At 39.8% G+C, this 22685-nt stretch overlaps 1 protein-coding gene across 8 annotated transcripts in view; it reads left to right on the forward strand.

Moving 5' to 3' along the window:
* Positions 1 to 22685, forward strand: part of TIAM1 (TIAM Rac1 associated GEF 1) — a 262945-nt gene that overhangs the window by 51674 nt on the left and 188586 nt on the right. For 6 of the 8 annotated variants that reach the window (XR_012161161.2, XM_073362431.2, XM_073362422.2 and 3 more), the window contains one exon: positions 13911 to 14099. The exons of the other annotated variants lie outside the window; for them this stretch is intronic. The gene's annotated coding sequence lies outside the window, so the exon portion shown is untranslated. The remainder of the gene's footprint in view (positions 1 to 13910; positions 14100 to 22685) is intronic. 8 annotated transcript variants of the gene reach the window in all.

The raw sequence follows: 22685 nt of genomic DNA on the forward strand, positions 1-22685 counted from the left end.
CTCCCCCTTTTTTACTATATAAAGGAAGGACTAGTTTGATTTTTCTTTTTGCTGGAATATGCATTAGGAGTATAAATCTTTAACATGGTAGTAAATCTTTTAGACTTTTTTATAACTCTAGCAAAACTAATGTTTTTCATTTCAGAGAATCATTGACTTTAATTGCCTAATCAGTTTAAGGTCTTTACCTACTTTTCATTTGTGTTTAATTAGTGCTCCCCCTTCCCCAGACTCATGACAGACTTGTGAAGTAAGAATTAATTGATAACACTTTTTACAGATCATATGAAATAGTTATGAGACTCTTAACTGAAGGTAATTTATATTCCTAAGCACTAATGCTGTATCATTCTGTGAAATAAAAGTCATAGGCAAGTGGGCAGCCCTCTTTTTTCAGTGTACTTGACATTTCTCTCTCCACCCATCTAGTAGACTTCTTTTAAAAACAGGGGGGGAAAAAAAGTACTAGTGATTAAGATGTCTTACTGGCATGTCATGTCACTCACTAGTCATCAGTCAATCAGAAAATCAGCTAAAATTTTTCTTTAATAAAAATACAAGTTCTTACAAATACTTTCCTTGTAATATTTCATGCCTTAAACACTTTAAAACCCTGGGTTGTTTTGGGGTTTGTTCCTATCAAACACTGGACAAAACAGTGATTTATTTATATATATATATATATATATATATAATATATATATTATATCTTGGGATCTCTCTGGATTAAAAGACTTCTACTAATTGTAGCTGCATATATACGGACCACTTTTTGCATCACTGAATTGCAACTACCTCTAGTTGCATGTAACAACTCTTTATCTGCACGTAGCAACACTACACAACAATTTTTGGGTTCGTAGAATGGGAAATAAAACATAACTTATCCAGTTAAAACTACAGGAAAAAATTGTAGGTAGGCATCATGTAATTACAGAATGCTGTTGGAATTTGGCAGGAACAATGGTGTTGATACCTCATTTCTTGCAAAACCACTCTTCATGACCATATATACTCAGGACTTAAGATGGCAACTCGAGCAATACAGCAGGATGCTAGGAGAAATCACTGAAGCATTAATTCCATGAGGACTCAAGCACCATCTTCTGAATTGCCAACATAACTTCTTGCAGAACTTTGGACATCTTTTACAATGTACTGATTAGACCTAACTCTGCTTGCCTTAAGGGACTTGACAGGACCACAGCTGAAGGTTCAGAGGAAGAGAGAGTCTGGAGGTCACTATCATGCATTGGCAAGGAGGAAGAAATGGATAATCAACAGTTTTTTTCTCTTATATCTGAGTGTATATTCTTGAGCTTCTGTCCAGGTGGTTCCAACTGTTCTTGTTGGTGTGGGTTTATGGAGCTTACCTACATGAATAATTTTATTCACATGAGAAGACCCATTGACCCCAATGGAGCTATCCAAATAAGTAAAGTTACAAGCATAAGTAGCTGCAGGATTGAGCCCCAAGCATTGGCTTTCACTCAGAATCTTTGGATTTTTGTATGAGTGTACTTTCTCCGAATTCAATGGAAATGCATGGATAGAAGTGAAGGGAGAACTTGATTTTGTGTTGAATTGTATTTATACACAAATCAGAATTTAACAGTTTATACAAAATTAATAACCCAATCAATCCTTCACTTGGACAGCAGAGGATATAGCATGTAATTATTTATACAGGAACATAAAACATTAGGTTTTATGCTCACATATGCGATTTAAAGAGGCTATCAACTGTTACTGAGTAATGGATACTCAAGAAAGACTAGGGGAAAAATATAACTGAAACAACACACATTATTGCCAGAGCTAGTTGTCACACTAAGCACTTTATTGTTTTACAATGCGGTACCAATTCAGCCTCATTAGTTTGTATCTGATTCTTAATTAATGCTAAATATATTCCAACACAGATGGTATTTAATTGTAGTGTATAATTTTTGTACATTTTCAATAGTGAATATCCAATTTCTGTTACTCTAGCCTTTGTGATTAAAAACAAATGTCTATCTCTTTTTATCAGTGGATCTCAAAGTGCTTGACAGAGTATAATTATCCTCATTTCTCAGCTAGAGAAACTGAGGCACAAAGGTGATGCTCACCGAGCAGGCCAGTGGCAGAACCAGGAATAGCATCTAGGTCTCCTGAGTCACAGGCCAGTGTATTCACTAGGCCACACTGCAGTGTTCTCTGCTGTCAACTTTGTACTATATTATAACTTTACCTGTTCTTTTGCAAGGAGCTGGTGAATTATTCTGAAGATTTGTTAACATTGCTTTGTTACAACCATCTCTTCAGCAACCAAGGAGTGTTGAGTCTTCAAAGTTTTTGAAGTTTTTTTAAAATTTTTTTTAGTGTTGCCTCCTGCTGCTGCTAACTTGAGGGAATCTGGATTGGCTGCCTTCTCAAGATGTTGGTCTTCCTACTAGTAGAACATATTGTGGCTACCTGACAACTTCTTGGTTATCACTATGCCCCTGCATGGTGGTAACTTACGGTTCAGGCTTTTTAATTTTAGAGAGAGGGTGGAGAGATTAGGCTCCACTAGTGTTTTCTTTTTTTTTCTTCTGATTAATCTATTTATATAATGTAGCATAGTATCTATTCTGCAGAAATCACAGGTCAAATAATGCCCCACTGACTAGTATAACATGAAATAAGCACATGTAAAGGATTTTCCTGAATATTCTGTATGAATTGATTCTTGTTTAGCCTTTTGCAGATATGCTGTTGTCTCCCCTGTCATATTCAAGTAATTATGATCCAGAACTTTAAGAGCCAAAGTCTACCTTCTCATGGAAGTGCCTTCAAATGGGGAATGCATGTATGTTGCAAAAGCAGTATTATAAAACTATTCTGGGAGGCAGTGGCCATACGTATAGGCCCACCATACAGATTCTTAGTGTTGGTGTTTGCATAGCTGTTATTGGTGGGTCGGTCAGGAGCTGTATTGTGTGACAAACATGCAGCCCAAGGCCCTTGACCTCTAAGTTCCTTTGTGGCACCTGTCACTGAGGGGCTGAAAAATAGTTTGTAGGTTTGGGAGGGGGCCAGGGATGGGGCAGGAAGCTTATTTCAGTGCTTCCCTTCTGCTGACAATCTTTCTGGCATTATACCTACATATGCAGTATTAAACCATCACAACTTTGTTCTCGTCTGGATTGGTGGGAAACTAACACCTTGTAATATAAAAATAAAATGCCATTTGTTGCCTTTCTGTGGTATATTTCAAAAATAATATCTCCCCGTGTGCATCTTTAGTCTTTTAAAGAAATTCCTGTATTAAGATGTAAAGGGGAATTTAATTCCCCTTTATAAGAGTTTTAAATTGTTTTGTTAAAGCTCCATTTCAGTTTTAAGTAGGTTTAAAAAGAAATCTTAATTGTGTATTAATTTGGTTTGTCAAAGTACAATTGCCAGGAATGAGGTAGGAAACTAATTTAAATACAGCATGTGTAATGGAGAATCTAATTTTCAGAATTCTGTAGAAATAGAACTGGAGTAGTTAGTGCTGGCTTCAGTAATTAAGAGACAGTTTTTGATTTAGTCTTGAATGCTAATTGGCAATGGAAATTGGAAGGTGATATTTTGTTTGCTATGAAATTGGTGATTCTCCAGACCTATGGCCTTTGGCATGTATATTGGGCCAAATTGTTTACATGAATCTATAGGATTCTAGTTAGCTTATTTGGATCCAGATTTTCATTTGCTTTTGGTAACCACAAAGATTATGAAGAAAGAGGTTCTCCGTTACCTTGAGGACTCTGGATCAGTCTTTGTGTTGCATAAAACAGGCAAAACACTCTTCACCCTAGTGAATAGCAGTGATGTGGGATGCTATATGCTAGGTACAGAGCAGGTTCTGCTGCCTATGTCCTGCCTATGAAGCTATTCCCTGCCCTGGTACTAAGGGCATGTTTGTGAGTGCTGCAGGCAGAATGGGGAGTATGCCATAGGAGGGAGGTGTGGCAAGGGGCAGGGCTAGGAGAGAGCTGTACCTCCATGCTAATGTCTGTAGAAGCTAGTACAATGCTGTACAGGGTATAGCTTTTTCTTAGGTTTTCCCTAACTTGTTTAAGGGGTGGAAGTGGCCCCCAGCAGCCCCAAAATAGCTCTGCAGCAGCACAGAGCTGAATCTCCTGAAATTTGGTTAAGATGAGAGACTTTAACCCAGTTAAAGTTCCAGCACAATAGCAAGCAACTGCCAGTAGATGTCAAGCAGAATCCCCTGTCCCAAAGCGTCTTGCAAACAATCAGCATTTGTGCTGTACTACACTTAAAACGTCCTTCCTCAATGTTATCACACCAAAAATGAATTCTGCTTATGTATTGAGTCCACAAAGCTTGTTGGTGATTCAATAAATTTTGAGACCATCTATAGATTTAAAATTGCCTTTTAATTTATCCACTAAAACAATCAATGGCAGGGAAATGATCTACAGAGACAATATGGCTAGGATGCTGTTATCTTTAAAAACCCAGGATGTTTGTTACTGCTTCAGTTTCTACGAAGATAGCATAATGAGTGTTATAATGAAGACCGCATAAAAAGGTGAACATGCTGATAGTTATCAAGTATAATAGGCCAACAATTTTACCTCCCTATTACAAATACCTATTTTTCAGGATTATGGAAGCTATTGTTTTGTTTCATTTTAAATGAAACCCCAGCAATTCCTACCTTCTGGCCTCCCAATGTCAAAACTGACTTGATATTTATTCTTGCACCCTGGAGTGCCCTCCTGAAAAAACACCTAGTGGAGCAGTTTTTTCTAGCTGGGTGGTTTTTTATTATTTTTATCTGGAATCCCTCTGTCCAGAATGCAGCTAGGAAGTTGAATATATTGGCTTCCTAAGCTTGACCATGTCCTCTTTTGATGTAAATAAAAACTATTGGAGTGTGAATAATAATGGTCTGTTTTAACTGAGGGCTTGTTAAAGGGGACTGTGCTCTGTGGCAAGCTATTTGGCCTATAGATTCACATCCTGGCTTGCTGTGCACTAATATCCCATGTAGACAAGCCATAAGAGAGCTTCCCTTTGCAGTTGCAATATTTCCCACACTACCTTGCAGCTATGCTTCAGCTTTGACCTATGGGACCCATCTGTAGGGTGAGAGGATAGAGTAGTGTTCATGGGGCTGATCTTGCAAGGTGCTGAGCACTCTCTCTATTCCCATTGCAGTTGAGGATGTTTGGTGCCTTGCAGGATCCGATCCCATGCCTCTTCAGTCTTGGCTTCTCTAATGCAGCTGCCAGCAGGGTTACAGATGTGGTTCTTGTTGATCACCAGCTGGGGTCGGATTTAAATCAGTGATATAGGAGCAAAAAGTCCATGTTCTGTTGCCAATCCCCGGGGACCTAGATAGTTCCCCAGGTGATGCATCTAGAATGGTTTGCTGTACTCGCAAAGCCAGAACAAATGAGGATTAATTGTTTATAGTTTTTCATGGGCTAGATTTGCAAGGGAGGGATGTTTTTAGGGGGTTTCTTTTGTTTTAGAGGATATTTTAACAAGAAATCAATGGTGAAACATCTTCTGTCCTATTTTTCTGACCCTCGGGAAGAGGGTGAATCAGTGGGCCCCTTGCTTCTCCCTAGTTGACAGAAGAAAAGTGTTCATCCAGGGTGACGTGATGTATTTGAGCCTCTGCAGAAATCTTCCCTAGCTGGTGGGCATTCAGTTAGGCTGGCTAAGCTTCTGCTCTAGGATGCCATGTTAGGATGGTAATGAGGGGTGCAGTGAGATAGCTTTTGATGTGAGATTTCCCTTTAGTTTTAGTTCTTTGATACATTGGTATTAGGGAAGGCAATTGTAGGTGGCTGCCTAACCAGACTACTTGTTCACTTAGCAGCTACCCGGTAGCCCTTCAGAATTGAGACCAACCTGTAAGATTTAATAGCCTGGGGGGTTACGTGGGCTGACGGCCCGAGAGGCTGCTTTCTCCTGGAGAGGCTCCCATGGAATCATAGCAGACGGTGGCATTTCTCACAGAAGCGTACAATAGTGGCATAAAAGAATCAATCTGACCCTTTTTCCTTTTTTTTTTTTTTTAAAAAAAGGGAGAATTTTCAAAGCAGGTAGTATGGTGAGGTATCAAACAAGATGTGTGGCTTTTGGAAAATGTTAACCTTGCAAGAAATACAGATGTTTGCTTTTTGTAGTGAAGTTCTTCCTTTAAAAGTGTGCTCTGTATCTTAGTAAAAGCATCTTCTTGCAGCGTCCATGGTAAGTGCTCTTTCATCGTAGAGTAACAGACAATAACATGGTTACATAAAACCAGCAAAATGCCAGACCTAAACTGAAGGTTGCCCCTGTCAGCACCATATTTGTGTGCTTTGGTCTTTTCCCAAAGCAAAATCTACTAGAAGCACCAACAGACCTGTGGCACATTTTTAATTTAATGCATTGGCTGTATACCTTTCGTTATCTGAGTAAAACTGGACTTGGTTTCCGCCTAGTCTCTTGTGCTCATCACAGAATCGTTGCATGAGTCATCACAACAGATTCCCTCTGCTCATGAGAGGTTAATCACAAGAACAGTGCAGGTCCGGTTGAGGTGCGCTAGCTGCACTACATGAAGAACTACTCCAGAATTTGTTTGCACGGTCTTGATATGATCAGTTCATCAAATCCTTACTCTCTCTCTCAAACCTCCATACTCTCCCAGAAAACCAGCATTCAGAGACGAGGACTTGTTGCTGAGTACACAAAATGTCTACTTTCTGAGTTTTCTGAAAAAATCTAGGTGGTTCGTTGCAACTTAGTGGGAGCCTGTCCCCGTGTGGTCATATAGGTTTCCACTTTGATTGGAAATAGGTTCAATAAGGTTTATGGCATGTTAGAAGATGTAATATGTAAAATCCATTGAGTACATAACATCATGCAATGAGTTATAGTTAAAATAAACCATGCTGAGGAAATTCATGAAGTGTGTTACTTCATCCCCCAACTTGCTGCAATAGCTAAATGCTCTAGGCACGTATGGTATGTAAGATTAGCCACTGTTCTGAGACCCATGCACCGCTGCCAGTAATAGTGACTGAATGACAGAGTATGAGGTTCTGAATTTTTTTTTTTTTGTGGTATAGAATTACTAAAGTGTGTAGGAAATAAACCCACTTTGTGTGGGTCTTCAAAACTGGGATATGGCACTTTATTTTGATAGCAAACTGCTGTTGCTTCCTTTTTTACCTTATGAAGCAGATGTACCTTCATCTAAAGAATTATTTGGGGCATTTACAAATACCATCACCAGCAAGTCTTAAAAAATTTGCTAGATCTCACTAACAGCTGGAGATCTAAAGCTAAAAAAGATGAAGATGGGGATGGACCCATCACCAAGGTTCAGGAGCAACTCCTTAGTGAGAAGCATAGGTCTCCTGCCCCTCCAGTGCCAGAAAGGGAATGATGCTGGGATTCCTTTTGGTTGCTGTCCCTGGATCCTGTATCTTTCATATTAGTATTTGATTAGCAAGTGTCTAATAAATATGACCCTCCCACTTTAGCTGCTGGAATGGTAAAGGAGCTTTTTATATTTTTCTGCCCACCCCCTATAAAGTCTTTTGCCTTCACTCAAGGTTTTGGCATTTGGGTATGGGAAGAGGAGAAGAAACAGGTCTCCAGTACATTAACCCTCTCCCTATTTAGCCTCCATATTTTGGGAGGCAGGGGGAAGGGTGGGTGTTGGAAGCATCTTCCCCATGAATAACTCTAGGCTTGCAGCTTTCTCAGGTTACATAAAGATGACATTTTTGAGGATTTCTCTGGTGTCCACAGGGTTCTGAATAGTAGCTATATGCTGCCCACAACCTTGTTAACTCTACCTTGTTGCTGCTTGGTAGCAGATGCAGCTGTGAGCAGCTGCAGAAGCACTGGAGCGGTCTGCAGACTCTGGAAAGACATCACTGAATTGCTTCACATTTGGAATGTTTCCAAGGTGGAAGCTTCATTATTTTAAATGAAAGCTGAAGTTCTGTAGAAATGGGTGGCATGTTCCCTCCTCTCTCCAAGGGAAGCTTCCCCTTTGCCATGAGTGAGTGGTTTTTCAGGCCTTACTGACCAAGAAACCGCTAATACAAAATAAAGCTATGACATTTTATATTGTAGCAATGAATCCGTCAGCCCTAATATTTTCCACTAGTAAAGTGCCCATGCTAACAGATACATACTGTTGCAACTGAATAGATGGTCCTTGTCAGAAATCAATGATTTGTTACATTTGACTGACTGCAATATTGTGGAAACTCCACACCCAGCATTTAGATTTAGTGCAATGATTAGTGTAATAGAAAGTTTCCAATTATTAGCTAAAATGAATAGTTTTACTATTCTTTGTGCTTGAGCAAAGCTGTGTTGTGTTATGTGGTCAGGGAACAGCCAATGTACATTTCCATTCAGTCTCATAGAATACATTGAAATTGGTCAATTAGTTCTTGTTTCATTTTAGTAGGGTAGCTTATCTTCAACATGGGTCATAAAAACTCTTAGCCAGAGATTTGGATTGATTTTTTATGAAATTTCAGAGTTAATAAAATTTCATTTGAGGTAAAACATGGCTTTCTGGCCTAGCTTCTGAGTCCAGGAGCCCAGAGTACCCAGAGGTCAGGATTTAACAGAGGCTGTTGTTTCCATTTGTAATGTTTGCACCCCACTGGTGTAGCTTGTCACATGCAATCTGTGCAAACTTGTGTAATTCTGATCAGTCTGACATATGAGTTATATAGCTAGCTGGATTTTTATTATAAAATGTGTTTTTTGATGTATGGTAAATATCATAAAGTGGTTTTTAGGTGTAATTTAGAGGAATATATTTTGATAAGTAAAACAAATTACAAAAGGAGTGTACTAAGCTTCTCTAAGGATTTCAGTGTTGTGTCTGCAATATGAAATCTGAGCTTCCTTGGAAGACTGCGGTTAAGTTGACAAACTTAAAGATGCAAGTTATTTTAATGGCTGTTGATGAAAAAATTAAAGCACAATGACATAGTTTATTGCAGGGTCAGCATCTAGGCAGGCAGACTGAAGTTAATGGGGGTCTGTTCTAGTGCTGGGGTCAATCCACAGACCTCATTGTAGGATTCAGGCCATTGTTGGCGAACAGAGTCCCTGATTCTGCTGTGTTTTTTTACTTACTCGAGTGTTTTACTCTGAGTAGCTCCATTATCCTGCCACTCTTACTCACATGGTACCTTATACTACAAGCAGCTCTGTCAGTCATGAGTAGCACTATTGTCAATAAAGTACTACCTGAGTAGGAGTGGCAGAGTCTGGTCCAAAGCACTGAGTAATGCTAGAGTATTTCTACAGCTGCTTTTTTGTTTTTCATGCAACTGAACAAGGTTGGCTTGTTTGTTATCCTTTTTCTGTGTTGCTGGATTAAGTTGCTGTTTTGATGTGTGTAATTACTCTGACCAAAAGTAACAAAATGAACAGGTCTGTTCATGCTGAGCATTGATAGCTTCTGTGGTTATTTCTTTCCCCCAGAATTGAAGCTGTGAAGTGAGAGATGAAATTTGTATTTCCTATTTCCCAGGCTGGTGTTGTAATTGTTGTTAGGATCTCTGTTTACATAGATCCAAGATAGATTAATGCTGCTTTTAAATTAGAGTAATTGTCAAAAGTCTGGAGAAGTTATGAGTAATCAAAAATATTTCACATGGGAAGCAGAAGTTTGCGGGGACCATACAAAGCCAAATTCCATAAAATAGACAAATATAACTCTACAAATCCTGTGCGTTAGAGAAGAACATAACGGCCGTACTGGGTCAGTACAAAGGTGCATCTAGTCCAGTATCCTGTCCTCCAACAGTGGCCAGTGCTGGGTGCCCCAGAAGGAATGAACAGAATAGGTAATCATCAGGTGATCCATGCCCTGTTGCCCATTCCCGGCTTCTGGCAAACGGGGGCTAGGGACACCATCTCTGCCTATCCTGACTAATAGCCATTGATGGATCTATTTTCCATGAACTGATCTAGTTTTTTTGAGCCCGGTTATATTTTTGGCCTTAACATCCTCATGTTGACTGTGCATTGTATGAAGAAATACTACTTTTGTGTTAAATCTGCTGCCTATTAATTTCATTTAATGACCCCCTAGTTCTTGTGTTATATGAGAGAGTAAATAACACTTCCTTATGTACTTTCTCCATACCAGTTATGATTTTATAGACTTCTATCATATCCCCCCTTAGTAATCTGTTTTCCAAGCTGAAAAGTCCCTGTTTTATTAATCTCTCCTCATATGGCAGCCATTCCATACCCCTGATCATTTTTGTTGCCCTTTCCTGAACCTATTCCAATTTCAATCTTTTTTTTTAGATGAGGCGACCACATCTGCATGCAGTATTCAGGATGTGGTCATACCAAAGATTTATATATAGGCAATGTGATGTTTTCTTCTCATTATTTATCCCTTAATGATTCCCAACATTCTGTTTGCTTTTTTGACTGCCGCTGCACATGGAGTGGATGTTTTCAGAGAACTATCCCCAATGACTCCAAGATCTGTCTTGAGTGGTAACAGCTAATTTAGACCCCATCATTTTATATGTATAGTTGGGATTATGTTTGCCAATGTGCATTACTTTGCATTTATCAACACTGATAAAGGTTTAACTTTTCACATAGTCAAGTATTAAAATAACAAAAAAGAAACTTTGCCCTCCTTTAACATTTATCAACCCCTAGTCTGCATCAAGGAATGTTGGAGAAAAGGGAGCAAGCTATTGATTATTTATATTACAGTAACACTTAGAGGACCCAATTGAAATTGAGATACCATTGTAGTGTAGGTGCTCTACATACACAGAATGACAGATTGTCCCTTCCTCAGACAGCTTGCAATCTCGGTACACAAGACCGACAAAGGGTGGGAAGGGAGACAGAGGCTTGGTGAGGTGACCTGCTATGTGATGTTGGGCAGGTCAGTGATATGGGTTCCATTCCCAGCTGTCTCTTGACTCCCAGTCCCTTTATCTGCTAGACCAGTAGTTTTCAAACTTTCTGGGGACGCAGTTGAAGAAAATTGATGCCTGTGACCCAGTGGAGCTGGGGATGAGAGGTTTGGGGTGTGGGAGGGGCTCAAGGCTAGGGGAGAGGTTGGGGGTGAGGGCTATGGGGCGGGGCCAGGAATGAGGGGTTCCAGATGTGGGAGGGGGCTCTGGGCTGGGGCAGGGGGTTGTGGTACAGGAGGGGGTGCAGGCTCTGGGGTGGAGCCAGGGATGAGTTTGGGGTGCAGGTTCCTGTCCAGTGGGAGTGCAGAGCCAGTGCTTGGGGCAGGGGAAGCACATGGAGCCCCGTGGCCCACCTGTTGCTCGCTGCTTCCGAGGTGGTTTGGTGTCGAAACAGGCACTAGCCTGCCTTAGCTGGGCAGCACCACCGATGGGACTTTTAACGTCCTGGTCAGCAGTGCTGTCCAGAGCAACCCAGTGTCTTACATGCCGCGACCCAAACTTTGAAAAATGCTGCGCTAGAATGGGCTACAGCCTAAAACAAATCAATAGTGTCATAAGAGCAAGCTGGTCTTTTTTTTCTTTTAAATTTGATAGATCACTTCAAATTTGAATAGAACAAATTGATTTAAAAGAACAAGTTAAAACTGCCATCCGGCAAATACTGTGTGGGCTCCTAAGTGCCTAAGTCTCACTGAAAGCTGCCCCTAAGGGTATGTCTTCACTACCTGCCAGATTGGTGGGCAGTGATCGATCCAGCGGGGATTGATTTATCGCATCTAATCTAGACGCGATAAATCAACCCCCGAGCACTCTCCCGTCAACTCCTGTACTCTAGCGCTGCGAGAGGAGCAGGCAGAGTCGATGGGGGTGCGGCCGCAGTTGACTCACCGCGGCGAAGACACCATGGTAAGTCGATCTAAGTACATCGACTTCAGCTACGTTATTCACGTAAGGCCACCCCGCCACCCCCCCTCCCCCCCCCCAGTGTAGACCAGGGCTAAGTAGAGTTACGTGAATAATGGATTTTTTGGTTTGGTTAATTTTTTTTGGAGGGGGGAAGGAATTTTTCAGTGAATTGGAAAGCTGAGGAAAATCTTGAGTTGAAACTAATCAATGTTTTGGTAATGTCAAAATAAATGCTGTGAATGACAACGGGTAGTCATTGGGCCGGGGAAAGAGACTAAAACAGTTGAGAGCGATTACTTTGCAAGAGGGCTCCCAACTGTTTCATGTTTCCAATGTGGGCTTCCAGTCTGACCAGTGTTAATCACCCTCAACTGTGAAAGGGGTAATTCAGTCTCCATGGCCTCTGGTGGGATTGCCAGGAGTGGAGCCAGTTGATGTCAGTAATTGTTAAATTTGTTCATTTAATGCATTTCACCCTGTTCGTGATTTCTGCAACATTTGATTCTCTCATGGATTGAAAATTTTAATTTCATAAGTAAAATAAAAGACTATATAAAGTTAGTTTTTATGAACACTTATTTTAGTGACATTTATTTATTAGCAATGAATCTGCTTAAGTTTCATTAAATCTTACTAGGTGTAATTCATGTGACTATGGAGAAGTATCTCTGTCATCAGAGTCTCTCATTCCCAATAGTTGAAAGCATAATTAAACTTTCTCAGTTCTCAGTCATAAGGGAGCTATTCTTTTAATTACAGCATCTTTCTTATGCCATGCAAAGCATTCAGCCTACAAAGAATAGCTTGACAGTTTACTAAATTTGATATGCATGCTTTCTTACTATCCCCTTTTTCTTAGATACAATGCTGACCAGAAGAAATGACTGAGACGTATAGTACTACTGTACCCTTCACTTTGGCTGAAGCTGGTGAATTTTTTTTAAGTATTAATAGCATCAATAGACTTTTTTAGTGAAGTAGGACAAAACCACATCAGAAGTTACTTTCTTCCCCATCTTTGTCCTATTAACGCTCTCAAAAAGCAAATTTTAGATGAAAGTGCAGTATTTGGGGGAAAAATGTAAAGAAAATTGTGATTTCTCTATGAAATACCCATTTACATATCTGGAGAGTGAGTGTGTGTGTAAATTGATACTTTAAGATGTTAATTATGGCATAGTAATTCCCCAGATGCCAAAAGGGTGCCTTATATGGAGCTCCTAGGGGACTACAAGCAAGGGATATGCTCTTGTGGTTAGGGGATTGGACTAGGATTTCGGACATCTGGTATCACTTCCTAGCTCTGCAACGAACTTCCTATGTGACTTTGGGCAAGTCACTTAATGCCTCTGTATCTGTTACCCTCTTCTGTTAGATGGGGATACTAGCATGGGGGAATGGTGTGTGGATATGTGCATTAATATTTGTGAGGCATTCTAATTCCATGGGGATTAGGCCTGGATAAGTACCTCGATGTAGGCACACTGAGTTAAAACACGCCTATGTACTTTTCATAAAGGCTCATCTGGCTTTTGAGTCAAGTCCTAAGTAATTTTCTGTATTATGTAATATTTCTGTGTTTCTTTTTGTGAAACTAGCAGTTTTCTTTATATATTAAAAATGCACATCTTACGTAATTATCCTTATGATAGATACCATTATGATCCTTCCCCATCTTGATTTCCCCCCCTTCTAATTTGCAAAGCAAATTCTGCTTCGTGGGTAGTGTGTGTCATTACAAGAGTTTTCCCTAGCAACCAGATATTTCTAATAGCCCAAATCATTGCCAAAAATCTTGAAATGTGGCAGAGCATCTTTGAACCCCAGGATGTTACACTGCAGCCTCTCTGATAAGCTAAAGCCTACAGTTTCTTTCAAATTGAATAAAAGGTTTACTGAACTGTAAGTAAAATTGATTCTGTGAATAGTTTATGGTTGTTTGAGCCATAAGAGAAATTCCTTCAATGCTTACATATTAAAAAAATGCTTGTGAAGCCAAATGTTTCTTCTGTGTATCCATGTGTATGATTTCATTTACAGCTTCCTGTCTGAAGAGTCATCTGCTTGATGAGCACCTGATCTTGAGAGACATGTATTGCCTTGATAAGCCATGCTGTATTTGATATCTACATAATTGTTGCTGTTGGACCCTCTGCATCTCCTGGAGCAGCACACTTTATGCTGCAATACAGGATGAGCAATTAAGGTCTTTCCTTTTGTGCAGAATAGGTATGTATGGTCTTCATTATGTTCATTTTGTGCCTATTAACAGACTTCGGTTTATAGAGAATATTTAGGGTATCTTGGGAGTGTGGCCATTCTCCCTTCCCCATCTCTCCATTTAAAGAAACCCCCAAGTCCTTTCTTTACATAGAGCTGCAGAAATAAGAGATGCAAAAGTTTTATTAAGTCACTATTTCATCCTTTGGCATTGCAGCATTTCCCTTTACAGTTGATTTTAATTGCTTCCCTTTGGAAGCTATTTCAGTCTAATAGATTTCACTGTTTTTTTCCTCCTAATATTCAGCTTAAATTTTCCTGTGTTTATTTCATCTCAGTTATGTCCTTTTGTTCCACTTTAACAATTCCTTTCCGTCCTTGGAGTTTAGATACTTTTACAGTATTTTTCCTTGGATTGTTTTTCCTTGCAATACAACTAACGAATTTAAGCAAACATCTTTTAAATTAGCTGGCATCGCATCATAAGTTTGTTTGTTTATAACTTCCTACCACAGGAGTAGTTTTCAGCCCTGTAGTGAAACAGTAAACAATTTAATTAAAATAGAATATGCCATAATTTTCATTTTAAAAAAGTTATCCTAAAAGATGTGACAATGAAAGCACTACAAATGAAGTTTTCTTTATCTCCAGAATGTATTCAGGATGCGCAATACAAGCTTCCCCACACTATCTTGTCTATATGCCATAACTCTATTTTTTGGTAAGACACTTTATCCTGCAGCAAGGACTTGTTTGCACTGAGAAAACGCATCATTATGTTAAAACATGATTTTGCCCTTAGTGTGGACAAGAATAGTTATGTTTAAAAAAATCTTACTGAGATGTGGTAGGTACCAAGTTTTATTTAACATTGTGTTAAAGCACGTGGCTAACATGTTTTGTAACATGATGTGTTTCCAATGGTAGACCTAGCCTAAGAGGACAGTTCAATTTCTGTACCCTTTACTGAGATGGTCGATAATAGCATCAGCTGGTGCCAATTATGAGGGTGGATTTCCTGATTTAGAGAGCTGCCTAGCAGGAACTGCATCAAGAACCTAATCCTAAGCCATCTGAAATCAATATGCATCTCTTCATTGACTTCAGTGGGCTTTGTATCAAGCCCTGAGACCACTAACTCATTTCAAACTGACCACTGAGTCGTCTTCAGATGATACAAGGGAACAATAAATATGTGCCTTAATTTTCCTTGGTGTATCTAAAACACAGAAATATAAAATTTTCCATTATGGATCATACATAGCATTGCTCCTTTGAGGCTGAAATCCTGCACTCAGCAATGACCACTACTTGTTATGTAGAGGAAGGGGGAAAAATGTGCAATACTCTACATGGTTTAAGGTTTCCTTTCTGACTTGTGATCATATCATACCTTGAAGCATGAGATTTGTTTATTCCTGGCTTTGCCTGCATGACCAGAAATGTTCTTCTGTAACGTAACATTCTCTATCTGTCCCTTCCTCCTCAACAGAGGTGTGACCTCCAAATAAGTAAACACAATTTTGTATGTCGATTAAATATATCACAGAAGTATGTATTTCAGGATCAGAAGTTGTAGATTGTTGGTTAATGTAGAAAACGAGAAGCCACTAATAACATAATGAAATGTCATACTTTGATTCACTTTTATAAATGTGGTAGAAAAATGAGAAGCAGATGTAAAATTTGCATCAAGTCAAATAGTTAAATTCTAGTAGTTAGTTAGTTCATTCTCCAGGGCAATCCTGCCATATGTGTTCAGTTTTCAGAAGTTTGACTGTATACATCATCTGCTTTTAGTTCCAAACAATATAACATTTATTACTGAATTGAGAACAAGTTGTTTTGGAAAAAATTCTGTAAAGAGTCAAAAGCTGTCTGTAATTTTGATTTCTGCTATGGTATCATTGCTATATACAGTATATGCCATCTGCGTAAAAGAGGATGGTAATGAATTTGTATAACACTTAAGTGACTAATTGTCCTAATGATATTCATTGTGATTACAATCTCCAAGGAATATTACAAATACTTTTCTACTTGGGAATACAACTAGCTTCTTTGGTTCTTTTGCTGGCTGCCCCATTCCTCCTGCCATGTACAGAAATCCTGTAAATTGTTTAAAAGTGGGGACCATCTTACAAAACTTTGCTGGGTAATTTAGTAAGAACACAATCTTTTCTCGTTGTAGGTTTTACTCTTTGGGGAATTCTGCACCAAAAAATTAAATTCTGAGCGCAATATTTTAAAATTCTGCACATTTGTCAAAATAACACTATATAATCATGCCAGTTTCAATTACTTTGGTAACTTATTTCAAAATACCTGTCCAGCAAGTATGTCCGTAACAATACGGACACTCACAAAAATTCCCCCAGGGCAGAGAGTTAAGGAAACCCCTATGACAACCCAGTTTCTGTTTCTCTGCTCCTCTCCCCGGGGGCCAGACACTTACACCCCCCTCTCCTCCAGAGCCCAGGGATCCAGAGGGAGAAAGAGGCTGATGCTGGGTCCTAGGCTTGCACAGAGTTTCCCATGCACCACCGCCTCCTTCCTTCAGGGCATGCTGGGAACCCTCCAGTTCCCTGGGCTTGTGTTCTATTTGTGAGCTGGGCTCTGCCGGGTACAGCATCCCCTCGTGGCGGACAACATCTCTGCAGCCCATTTCTGTGGGAGGAAGAAAGGAAATTCTGTGCGCACAACATGCATTTTTGTTAATTTCTGCATTGTGCAGTGGTGCAGAATTCCCCCAGCAGTAAATTTTGAGATCCTATTTCACTGCCTACATCTAAGCATGTGTTTTATTGTGTATGTGGAAGCATGACTGGGACTTTTTTTTTTTAAATTTCTTTTGGTTCCATAACTGCATACCCAGTGTGAAGGTCTAGCTGTGGTCAGGTTGTGGTGTGCAGATCCACGCTCTGGGAACGCATGGTCAGAAATAAATAACAGCTAACCCCTGTATCTGCTTAGGGGTGCATTCCCGAGCACCTTCTGTGTGGTGCTGGGTGTCTATTGTTAATGAAGGGCTAGCAGTATCCTAGGTACTTTACCGATAGATATGAAGACAAAGTTTCTGACTGGACAAACATGCTGCAACATACTCGGTGACAGCAACCTGGCCTATGTGGCTGTGCAGGTATCTTAGGAGGACTAAGACTCTCACTTCCATGCCCCTGTGCAGTCTGCCTAGATCTTGGGTGAGAAAGGATAGAGATGCTGTGTAGCTGCTATTCTCCCTACCACAGTGGGGCAGAGCGGGACAAATAGCAGTCACATAATGGGATCTTGGCTCTAGTCCCAGCGCACTGTCTAGAGACATTTTAGGGAGTAGGAGGTTACAGATACGTCTACACTTAAATCACGACAGCAGCGCAGTTACAGCTGTAGTACTTCAGTGTAGATACCACCTATGCTGACAGGAAGGGTTCCCCCATCAGCACAGTAATCCACCTCCCTGAGCGGTGGTAGCTGGGTTGATGGAAGAATTTTTGTCAGCCTAGCACTGTCTACACCGTGGTATAGGTTGGCTTAGTTATGTCACTTGTGGGGGGTGGATTTTTCATGCCCCTGAGACACATAGGTATGCTGATGTAAGTTCCCTGTGTAGACCAGCCCTACATGTGTTATAATCTGCTTGAGAGAGCAAGTACTGAGGAAGAATTAAGGAAGGAATCGGATGCTCTGAGGTGTGGTTCCTCCCACTGCTTACACATAGCACTGTAAAAAGAAAAGGAGTACTTGTGGCACCTTAGAGACTAACCAATTTATTTGAGCATGAGCTTTCGTGAGCTACAGCTCTATAAGGGTGCCATACAAACAGGAGGCAAGTGGGAGCAAAAAGGAGCAACAAAACCCAAAGCATTGCAGTTGTGAAATGGAGCATGTCTTGCAATATGCACAATTAAGAATATTTCAACTCAATTTTTTTGTAATACATTCATTTCAGTAGCATTTGAGGGGACTAATCACCAAAATGGAAGTAAAACAAAACCAGTATTTTATTTTGCTACACTGATTTGGCTTTCTCCTGTGATGTGATCGTCCCCCTCTATTAGACATTGGTGAGGCCTCATCTGGAGTACTGTGTCCAGTTTTGGGCCCCACACTACAAGAAGGATGTGGATAAATTGGAAAGAGTCCAGCGAAGGGCAACAAAAATGATTAGGGGTCTGGAACACATGACTTATGAGGAGAGGCTGAGGGAACTGGGATTGTTTAGTCTGCAGAAGAGAAGAATGAGGGGGGATTTGATAGCTGCTTTCAACTACCTGAGAGGTGGTTCCAGAGAGGATGGTTCTAGACTATTCTCAGTGGTAGAAGAGGACAGGACAAGGAGTAATGGTCTCAAGTTGCAGTGGGGGAGGTTTAGGTTGGATATTAGGAAAAACTTTTTCACTAGGAGGGTGATGAAACACTGGAATGCATTGCTTAGGGAGGTGGTGGAATCTCCTTCCTTAGAAGTTTTTAAAGTCAGGCTTGACAAAGCCCTGGCTGGGATGATTTAATTGGGGATTGGTCCTGCTTTTGAGCAGGGGGTTGGACTAGATGACCTCCTGAGGTCCCTTCCAACCCTGATATTCTATGATTCTATGTTCATTTGCATGGATATTTCTAGCAGGACTAGATAAATTTTTTTTAAAAACCCATTTCTCTTCTCCCTGATTTATTGTTCAGTTCCTGTATTTTGTCTTTTGAAGGTGTGTGTGTGTGTAATTACTTCAAAATCTTATAAAAATAAATGAGGGTTATGGTGAAGGGAATTTGGATGTTTATCCACTACCTGATAGACAAAAATGTACTGTGCTTATCTCCCTGATGAGAGGATATTGTCTATTTTCGTTACAATTGATTAGAAAGCAACTTTTTTTTGGTTCAAAGTGCTCACTTTTATTCTTGATAAGGCAAAAATTAGAGTGCTGGTAGACTAATATAGTGAAAGACCAAAGATGTGAATTCATAGAATCAGTGTTCAGCAAAGCTAAGAGTTGAGATTGGGGAGGGGAGGAGTGGACTTACTTCTATACCAATTACATGATGAGTCTGAGAGGCTGTCTGATGTGGACATTTGGAGTAGACTGCCCATTGGAGATGGAAGAAGATTCTGGAGCTGTAAGCTGCTGCCTTGCATACTTGTGTCAATCACTTACGCCTGTGTGAAGTGAGTGAAAAGCTACCACTGTAAGTGAGAGGAATTCTGATTTGGTGCTATTTTGCACTCCCTTTGCACAGCTGTAAAATAACACACATGGCAAGACAGGGCAGACTCTGCCCTCATTTCCTTCCACAGAGAGCACATTAAACTAAAGCTACAGGAAATCATCTTAGACAACACAATAGGAGGCTTCATGACCAGAGGTCATTTCCCTTGACACTTGGTATCCTTGTGGTATTATGAGCAAAATACAAAATGAGTGTTTTGGATACATCTGTCAATAAATGAAGAAACTACTGATCCTGTAATATTTTTTTGCACTTAGCTTCTTTCTTGAATGAGTTCAGCCTTATAGGTATGTGATTGCTATACTTGATTGTAACTGAGAGGGCTAATATTGTATCATGAATTTTGTGATGAAAGTCCTATCAAGTCTTTGTAAAATAATTTAAGTATATAGAGTTTTTAATATGGTATGTTTCACTGTCTTCTGTGTTAGGTATATAATGGAATATCCTTTCTAGCTGGTTTCAAAGGGGGGGGTTGTAGGGGGAGAATCCAAACTCCTATGGAAACGTGGAACAATATGTTAGAGAACAATAAAGAATTTAAAAAACCCCAAGCTGAACTGAATGTCTCAGGCATGTAACTGATACTAAAGAAAAATTGATTTCTGTGGAACTACAAAATTCACTTCCTTGGCTTTTGAACTAATATAAGCAACTAAGTTAATTTTCAAACTGTGCTCTATTTTCCAAAATAATTCCTTGAGCATGTCTTTTAGAAAAACATCCAGTCTTGATTTAAAAGTTGCCAAAGAACCACCTACCATAACCCTTGGTAAATTGTTCCAATGGTTAATTACTCTCATTGTTAAAAATTTACATCTCATTTCCAGTCTGAATTGGATCGTGTTTATACCTTTTGTCTGCTAGACTGAAGAGCTGTTAAATTATTAAATATTGTTCCCCATTTAGGTACTTGACTGTAAATAGATTGAGCTACTTGAGTCTATCATTATAAAGGCATGTTTTCTAATCCTTGAATCATTTTCCTGGCTTTTCTCTGAACCCTCTCAAATTTATCAACATCCTTTTTGAATTGTGGACCCCAGAACTGGACACAGTATTCCAGCAGCAGTCACACCAGTGACCATTTGTCAATCAAGATTGGATGCTTTTCTAAAAAATATGCCCTATGAATTATTTTGGGGAAGTTCTATGGCCTGTGTTACACAAGAGGTCAGACTAGATGAACACAATGGTCCCTTCTGGCCATGGGATCTATGAATTTGTGTTTGGAGGAAAAATTATCCTGATCCAACTTTCTTTTATCCAGTATGTTGATTTATCAAGCTGAGTGCATGCACAAGTGTTTGCAGGATCTGGGCTCTGTATTAAAATACTTCAGAAGAGCTCATTACTAAGTACCTAGTCCTGCTCCCATAATGGTCAAGCACAGAACTCCCAGTGGAGGCATACTTAGTCCTTGTGGAAAGGGTTAATTGGAAGATATTCTCAAGTGAGTCCTTGTCTCAGGAATGAAATGCCTTTATACATACTATTCCCTGGTATGCTAAATCATAGATTTGGTGATCTTTGGGTCATATTGCAAGGCTTATCTATTCTTCCAGGCCCTCTTGAGGTAAGGGGTGGCAGGAGAGAGAAGGATTTAATGAATAGGAGGATGTGGAGGCGCATCCGAGTTTGGGAGGCTTTGTAGTTTTTGGACCTGGTCTATTTTAATATTGGATTTTAAAAACAATTTGTATTTGTTATCAGAACATTAGGTAATCTCATTTTTAAAATAAAGGACCCTCGAATTCACTTCCCCATTGTTTCCCACAGTTTTAATGTCTTCACTACTTCTCTTTTGTCAGTCCAGTTGTGAAATGTTTTGTTTTAAAATCAAACATACACGCACACAAGGCCACATTATAGAAATATTTATGCATGTGAGTAATTTTATGGGGTTATTCACGTACATAAGTGGTTACAGAAACAGGGCCTAAAGTGGCTGGTTAAGAATCAATATTCTTGCCATTGCATGTTGTGTTTTTTGTTTTTGTTTTTTTTTAAAGTGTAAATTATGTAGTGTCAGGCACTTGTATCCAAACTCTGCACCAAAATATGCTTTACTCTGAAAAAAAAATCTCCTTGTGTAGGTAGTTTGTCCTTTAAAGAGAGACTTAAAAAAGAATACAGCTTTAAAAAACAGCTAAGAGAAATAATAGTAAATTTTAACTTCAGCTTTTGATTTTAAAAATCTTTCTCCTTCATCTGGGTCTTTTGGGCTGGACAAGTCAGAAAGGAGCAAGAGGATGTACCGGTCTCCTTTGAGCACTCTGCATCAACTTGAAAAGGAACTCTTATACTCTTTTTTAACTTTTTTCCTAAAATGAGATGCAAACAAATTAGTTCTGCCAGGTGTAGGAGTGACATTTCAGAATCCCACTGACAGCTGGATTATCAAGTTAAAAATCATCTCTCCCATGCTGGAACTAACTGAATAACTCTCCTTTTTGTCAGGTTTCAGAGTAACAGCCGTGTTAGTCTGTATTCGCAAAAAGAAAAGGAGTACTTGTGGCACCTTAGAGACTAACCAATTTATTTGAGCATGAGCTTTCGTGAGCTACAGCTCACTTCATCGGATGCATACTATGGAAACTGCAGAAGACATTATATACACAGACCATGAAACAATACCTCCTCCCACCCCACTCTCCTGCTGGTAATAGCTTATCTAAAGTGTTCATCAAGTTGGGCCATTTCCAGCACAAATCCAGGTTTTCTCACCCCCTCCAAAAACCACACACACAAACTCACTCTCCTGCTGGTAATAGCTCATCCAAACTGACCACTCTCCTTACAATGTGCATGATAATGAAGGTGGGCCATTTCCAGCATAAATCCAAGTTTAACCAGAACATCGGGGGGGGGTAGAAAAAAACAAGGGGAAATAGGCTACCTTGTATAATGACTTAGCCACTCCCAGTCTCTATTTAAGCCTAAATTAATAGTATCCAATTTGCAAATGAATTCCAATTCAGCAGTTTCTCGCTGGAGTCTGGATTTGAAGATTTTTTGTTGTAAGATAGCGACCTTCATGTCTGTGATTGCGTGACCAGAGAGATTGAAGTGTTCTCCGACTGGTTTATGAATGTTATAATTCTTGACATCTGATTTGTGTCCATTTATTCTTTTACGTAGAGATTGTCCAGTTTGACCAATGTACATGGGAGAGGGGCATTGCTGGCACATGATGGCATATATCACATTGGTGGATGTGCAGGTGAACGAGCCTCTGATAGTGTGGCTGATGTTATTAGGCCCTTTGATTGTGTCCCCTGAATAGATATGTGGACACAGTTGGCAACGGCTTTGTTGCAAGGATAGGTTCCTGGGTTAGTGGTTCTGTTGTGTGGTATGTGGTTGTTGGTG

Source organism: Lepidochelys kempii, chromosome 1, assembly GCF_965140285.1.
Source record: "Lepidochelys kempii isolate rLepKem1 chromosome 1, rLepKem1.hap1, whole genome shotgun sequence".
Lineage (NCBI taxonomy): Eukaryota > Metazoa > Chordata > Testudines > Cheloniidae > Lepidochelys > Lepidochelys kempii.